Genomic DNA, 8,152 nt, shown 5'->3' with positions numbered 1-8,152 from the left:
TCAACGTCCTCCCAACTAGACTAAAAGTCTACTAAGTATACTATAAGACACATTATCGCACGAAGCTGTGCTAGGAGTTAGACTCCTAAATATGATAACACAAGAGAGGTCTCTTAAACAATGACAAACACAAATAACTTTTAAGAGACATGGCTATTTATCCTAAAATCAGACATATCTAAAACACTCCCCCGAGTAGTCATTAGCATTACTTAACCCTGGCCAACACAATGAACACAAAGGACAGGAACTGTCCCACATAATCAATGGAAAAACATTGAATGGATGGGGCGTTGCCACCAGTTGTTGTCAGACATGCAACAAGGACAATCATTTCTACAATGTTCTTGTGAAGTTTGATCCATAATTCGTACAGAACTAGACTACAGACTATTATGCCCTTCATGGGGAACAGGGGAAATCCAGACACTACAGATAAATGTCAACAATATCATGCATTAGGGTACATTCCACTTTGCTCAGAGTTTCACACCTCTCCAGGTGAGCTCTGGAGGGTGGGGCTGATGGCCCACACCTGGTGTTCCAGATTTTTAGAGACACAAATGTTATGCATGACCCCTGATTAACGTGACCAAGACATGGTGACATGATGGTTAAATACAATGCCACTCTTCCTCAACTGACATTTCTTAATACACTACAGTAGTAGTAGTAACAGAAGAAGTAATAATGGTATTGTATCATATTATATATTATTTAATTTCATTGGTTTTTAACCACAAGTTGATTGTGAACCAGTTCTAATTCTCACATGACAAGGCCTTTAACAAAACAACACAATGCCCTACAGAATGATCGGCATCCTAGGTAGATATGAACAAAAAGACTGAACTGTTGATGTTTATCAGTTTGAGCTTACACTCCAGAAATCATATGAATCAAGAAATATTTTATCCCAAAACATTGGCAACCCAAGAAATCTTATGAACAAAATCAAATTGATGTGTATTCCAATGAAGATTGTACATTTTAAAGTTCATCTGAGTCTTTGGGAACTTACATGTCATCCATGATGTCCTGTTTTACTGGGGTATAAATATGAGGTAACATACAGCCTAAACCCCCGTAGTCAACACAAGTAAGGCCAGAGAATACACAAATCAAATGGGACAAAAGTTTGTTGACAAATCAGCCAATGGCTATGAAGATAATATCTTAAAATACCCATCTCCACTATTAGGGCAATAATTAAGAAATGGAAAACAACTGCAGCTGTTATGAACCTGCCTGGAAGAGGGTGCGTGTGGTTTTTGCCTCCACACACTTTGACAAGGATGGTGCAAGTGGTAAAGAAATAATCTCCAAGGATCACTGTTGGAGAATTGCTTCAGCAATTTTCCCAAATTGTGACTAGACACAACTTACTTGCCAACAAGTCATTTGGAAGGGTTGCCAGAATGAGGCTACTGCTGTCATCAAACCAAAAACATAAGTGACTGATGTTGGATGAAACAAAGGCAACTTAAATAGGCAGCACAGCCCCAATTGGGCACAACCAAAATAGTAACACAGAGATTGCCTAGAGGCCCCTCTGCTGTCAGGCCCTGACTGTGGCCCCCAGGCGCATAGAGATGCCTAGAGGCCCTCAGCCAGAACCTGACAACATGTGGTGTAAAAATTGTCCTGGTCAAGCAATTGAAAGAAAAAAAACACTGTGAAGTATGGTGGTAGATCAGTGATGTTGTGGGCCTGTTTTATTTCCAAAGACACTGGGAACCTTGTTAGGTTTCATGGCAACATGGACGCCATGTACTAGGACATTATAAGCCAAAACCCATCTGCCTCTGCCAGCAGGACAAAACTGGGTTGTCCTTTGACAGGGGTATTCAAATCTAACATTACGAGGGCCGGAGCCTGCTTGTTTTTTGTTCTACCTCATCATTAATTGGACCCACCTGGTGTCTTAAGTCTGAAAAAATGGAGTGGAACTGGCTTCAAGGGCCAGATTTGAATACCCCTGTCCTATGATAATCCAGCAGACCAACAAACAAGCATTCCTCCAAACACATGAAAATGGTTCACTGATCATAGTGTCAAGTTTTGCGATGGCCGTCATAGTCACCTGACCTAAATCCCATGAAAAATCCCTTGGGGTGAGCTGAAGAGGAGATTCCCCAAGCAAGGGGACCACTGATCAATAACAAAAACATTTTCACAGTAAATTTTTTTGTGTAGATTTACTTAGGGTGCTAATAATTTCTTAAAAACATAGTTTCTTAAAAATAGAAAGTAAAAAATCAAGCGTTGTTTCTACATCATATCTTGGGTTCTATAAAAGTTTCAAACATGCAGGACAGGAGAGCAACAAATCAATCATTTCTCACTACGATCACTTCTGGGGGGACATAGTTCCCTAGCATAGAGCGACTGCTTGCTGATTGGTTACTGACTGCTTTCTGACAGTTGTCTGGTAACCACAGGCGATGATAACTGGTGTAAGGTGATATAAGCAGGTCAAGCGCAGCAAACACTTCAACAGGACTGTGCCTTTCATCACAGCTGTGAGGTCAGGGGTCAACATGGTTTCAACAGGCCCTGTTTTTCTGTCCTTTTACTCTGTGTGTGGCTGGAGGTCAGGGGTCAAACTAGACCATTCAGGTTGAGAGGTGAGAACTCAAACTTGCAAACCGTGCGCAGGTATACACGCAACACACACAAAGCACACACACATTCACAACACTGCCTGGGTGTCAGGATGTACTGTAGCAGCTCTGTGGAATGACAGCTCTGATGTCATGCCCATACCAGGATCCTGGCTCAAGACACAGTATCATATTATGTGATGTTAGCAACACACACAGCCAGCCACATGACTTAGTGAGCCTAAGACCTGGAGAACATACAGTTTGTCAAAACTATCTACATTTAATAGAAGAATTTGAGAGAATTCTGAGGTAATTTTGCGTTGTTATAGGTTCTGCAGGCTACGTCCCGATCTCAGCACTCCGTTTTCCTGTTGAGTCAATGGCATCGTATCACCTTCGGTCACTTTCTGTTGTGAGTCTTTGCTGCCCTGTACTATTGCTTTATTTTCTTTATTTTAACAGGGATCTGTTTGTTAGATCGAATGAAAACCATTACGAGAAGCCTAAAGACTAAGCAAATTATAGGTTACACATCGCCATTCAAAACAGAACAACATGCTGCGTTTCCACACCATGTAGCGCGTTAATACACAAATCCCGCCCTAAAGTCCTAAGGTTCGGGGCTTGGCCCCAAACGTGAGAGCCGGGCTACTCGGTCATAGCCTAGTGCAGTTGTTCCCAACCAGGGGTACTAGGACCCTTAGGGGTACTTGGCCTCTCCACAAGGGGTACTTGAAAACATTCATGACACATAGTACTGAAATTAACATGAGGGGTACTTCAGGGGGACTCTGAGCAGAGCAACATTCTGTCAGTGGTACTGTAACTGAAAAGGGTTGGGAACCACCGGCCTAGTGGCTGACTGGCCCTGACCGGTGTCATTGGAAACAGAAAAAAACACCAGTGTTTGGCACCAGTGGAAATGTGGCACAAGTCCGGGACCTTGAGAACACACAGCTAGCCCAGAACCTAGAGAACACTCACCCAGTCCAGGATCTAGAGAATACACAGCTAGCCCAGAACCTAGAAAACATATACCCACCCATTGCTAAATTTTAAGTTATCCATTTCTATTTCCTGTGGTTCCTGTGATCTATCACTATGATGTTAAATGTTTCTATGTTCGAAATGTATATGATTCCACACAAATATGGGTTCTTCGGATGTTCTTGTGGGGGAACCCTCTTTCTGATTTCAGGTGTTCTTTCCTTAGATGTTCCATCTCTTCTCATGGACCCACAACCATTCATCTGTCCTCAAATATCCCCAATAAATTCATTCTGTCGTCAGGGACTCCACATTATTCATACTCTTCACGTGGTCCCTGACACATTCCTTCTCCCTTCAGGGATCCAGAAACATTCCTTCTGTTCTCAGGGACACCCAGACATTACTTCTCTCTTCAGGGACTCCCAGATATTCCTCCTGTATTCAGGGACCCCCAGAGTTTCATTCTCTCCTCAGGGACCCCCAGATGTTCCTTCTCAATGACCCAGAGACAGTCCAATTCTCAAGGACCACCAGGTATATTGCATCTGTCCTTAGAGACCCCTAGGTTTTTCAACTGTCCTCAGGGATCCATAGACATTTCTTCAATTTTCAGGGACCCACAAAAATTCCTTCCGACCTCAGGGACCGCCAGAAACCACTTACGTGTTCAGGGACCCCCCCAGACATCTCACAGTTCCGTAGTTGTCCTGAACATCACCAGACTAACCTGTTCAAGGGCTTGAAGATTAGCTGACGGGTTGAATCAGGGGTATTGTCTCTGTAATAGATCGAACACATGGAACAACTGGGGGGTCCCCGAGGAGAGGCGGGACCACTGATCTAGGACCATTTTGGTCAGACTATGATGTCACTGAGCAGTGTGATCTTCAGTCATTGCCTCACCCAGCCCTCTGCCCGATCATGGTCTCCATGGCAACACGTGGCCCTGGCTGGCTCCTGGGGAGAGTGGCAACGACGGGGGCCATGGTGGGTGTGTGTGTGTGTGTTGAAGTGAGACAGCCAGGAGGTGTCTGTGTGTCAGTGTGTGTGTTGAAGTGAGACAGCCAGGAGGTGTGTGTGTGTGTCGGTGTGTGCGTGTGTGTCAGCATGTGGGTTGGTGTGTGTGTGTTGAAGTGAGACAGCCAGGAGGTGTGTGTGTTCTGCATGGACTCCTCCCCTTTAGCTCCCAAGCCTCACTCTATTTTTAGACAGAAATGGAAAGAATAAAAAAGAGAAGAAATAAAGGAAGCAGAGGGGCCATTTCTTTGCTCACTCCCCTCCCCTTGTTACAGAGCGTGTCCCCATCATTAGCTCTGAATCTGGTTTTAAGGTTCTCCATTAATAGCATGCTTTTGTTCTTGAGGTTCTCCGTCATTAGCATGCATCTGAGTTGGATCTTTAGGTTCTTGCTCTCTCTCTCTGTTTTCCTTCTTGCTGTTCTTTTCAATTTTCTCTTTCTGTTCTCTGTGTGAGACAGAGTGGTAGAAAGACAGAGGCTGGTCTAATGAAGGGCAGATAAATAGATGGCTAGAAAGACAGAGGAGTAAAAAGAAAAGAGGGGCAGAAAAACAGGGTGTCATTGAGGAGCAGTAGGTCCACAGTCCAGCATGTCAATAAGACACAAGTTTTGTTTTAGCCAGAAAGTTACTAAAGATGTTCGAACTGTTGTGTCAAATCTCTGTCATGTTCTCCGGTAGGGAAATGTATAACGAGGAGTTTTGGTTCTGTCACTTCTGATACAACATAATAGGCTATGTGGTAAAACACTGAGGAGGCATTATTCTGACTACTTAAGCAGAACTGGGTCTGACAAGAGACAACCTTAAGTAGCTGGCTGCCTTCAGAGAAGCGGAGAAGAAGAGGTAAATGGAATTGGGTGGAATATTGTATTGAGCAAACCCAGTGTGTAGGTGTGGGGGGGTTAAGTAACCCACACTCGGCTTTCAAATGACCCTTCAAAATCATTTCAAGGACTTCAGTTGGGTCTGAGCCTGAGGTTGTCTGTTAAAACGGAACCAACAGAGATGTTTAAAAAGCGTGAACTCTGTTGACATGACACGTTAAGGCCGTTTAAAGGGAAAGCTTAACGTATGTATGAAATAAAGATTTAATCTCAACAAGCCTGCAAATAACTCTCTAACATTATTCACAGCCTTTTCACACTACTCCTCAAAAACTTTGTCTGAGCTGCTACCTGATTACTACACCTGCTACGTGTCTTATCTGTATGTACTGTATATGTCACCTCAGTGGGGGCAACTTATGTATATGTCACTTCAGATGGTGTAATTCATGTACGTCACTTTACATGGTATAACTTATGTACAGTGGATATAAAAAACACACCCCTGTTAAAATGGCAGGTTTTTGTGATGTAAATGACAAAGATAAATCATGTCAAAACTTCTCCCATTTTTAATGTGACCTATAATGTGAACAATTCAATTGAAAAACAGAAACCTTTGAGGGGGTAAAATAAAAAATAAAAACCTTACAATAACCTGGTTTCATAAGTGTGCACACCCTCTTGTAACTGGGGATGTGTGTTCAGAATTAACCAATCACATTCAAATTCATGTTAAATAGAAGTCATTACACACCTGCCATCATTTAAAGTGACTCTGATTAATCACAAATTAAGTACAGCTGTTCTCCTGACATTTGATTAGTTGCATGTCATAGCAAAAGCCATGGTCAGCAGAGAGCTTCCAAAGCATCAGAGGGATCTCATTGTTGAAAGATATCAGTCAGGAGAAGGGTACAAAAGAATTTCCAAAGCATTACCATGGATCTACCATGGAACACAGTGAAGACAGTCATCATCAAGTGGTGAAAATATGGCACAACAGAGACATTACCTAGAACTGGATGTCCCTCCAATATTTATGAAAAGACGAGGAGAAAACTGGTCAGGGAGGTGTCTAAGAGGCCTACAGCAACATCAAAGGAACTGTAGGAATTTCTGTCAAGTACTGGCTGTGTGCTACAATGTGACTACTATCTCCTGTATTCTTCAAATGAATGGGCTATAGATAAGGGTGGACAGATGGAAGTATTTTCTTACAAAGAAAAAAATTCAAGCCCGGCTGAAGTTTGCAAAAACAAACATCAAGTCTCCCAAAATGTGTTATGGTCTGATGTTACCAAGGTTTAACTTTTTGGCCATAATTCCAAAAGGTATGTTTGATGCAAAAACAACACTGCACGTCACCTAAAGAACACCATACCCACAGTGAAGCATGGTGGTGGCAGCATCATGCTTTGGGGCTGTTTTTCTTCAGCTGGAACCTCCTTGGAGGGAATTATGAACAGTTCCAAATACCAGGCACTTTTGGCTAATAGTCTCCTACCCAAAAAGACTGAGTGCTGTAAGAAAATCCAAAGGTGCTTCAACAAAGTATTAGTTTAAGGGTGTGCACAATTATGCAACCAGTTATTTATTTTCCCCCCTCAAAGATTTCAGTTTGTTTTTCAATTGAATTGTTCACGTTATAGGTCACATTAAAGGTGGAAAAAGTTCTGACATGATTTATCTTTGTCTCATTCTTTTTTATATCCACTGTATATGTCACTTCAGATGGTGTAACTTATGCATATGTCACCTCAGATGGTGTAACTTATGCATATGTCACTTCAGATGGGGTAACTTATGTATATGTCACTTCAGATGGTGTAACTTATGTACATGTCACTTCAGATGGTGTAACTTATGTATATGTCACTTCAGATGGTGTAACCTATGTATATGTCACTTCAGATGGTGTAACTTATGTATATGTCACTTCAGATGGTGTAACTTATGTATGTAACTTCAGATGGTGTAACTTATGCATATGTCACTTCAGATGTTGTAACGTATGTATATGTCACTTCAGATGGTGTAACTTATGCATATGTCACTTCAGATGGTGTAACTTATGCATATGTCACTTCAGATGGTGTAACTTATGCATATGTCACTTCAGATGGTGTAACTTATGTATATGTCACTTCAGATGGTGTAACCTATGTATATGTCACTTCAGATGGTGTAACTTATGTATATGTCACTTCAGATGGTGTAACCTATGTATATGTCACTTCAGATGGTGTAACCTATGTATATGTCACTTCAGATGGTGTAACCATTGGACTTTTTATTATGGTGTACAATGTATTGTCATTGTATTCACGTGTAACTGAGTGTTGAAATCAATATGGTCGTCTTTACAAATGAGAATCAATTTTCAATGAGCTTACCTGCACTTCAACTCCAATCACAGCCCCTAAACCCCACACCCTCAGGCCATGAGTTGTGTTTTACAGCGTCACATCAGAATCTACTGGAAGGTCCACTTGCCCAAGCAAGGAGGAGTGATGATCAGTGTAAACCAACTTGCTACAGCGTTCAGTAGCATGCTACGTACCTCACAAGGGGCCGGACCAGTGAGTTTCACAAAAAAAATTGCAGTGTTGATTACATTTGACTACAGATTACATTGAATTCCAACCCTTTAAGTGAGCGAAGCAGTTATCTTGTTCCCTCAAGCTGAATCAAGGGCCGAGAGGGGAGCTTC

The sequence above is a fragment of the Esox lucius genome, chromosome 15, assembly GCF_011004845.1.
Source record: "Esox lucius isolate fEsoLuc1 chromosome 15, fEsoLuc1.pri, whole genome shotgun sequence".
NCBI classification, from domain to species: Eukaryota; Metazoa; Chordata; class Actinopteri; order Esociformes; family Esocidae; genus Esox; species Esox lucius.
This window is presented reverse-complemented; position numbering follows the sequence as displayed.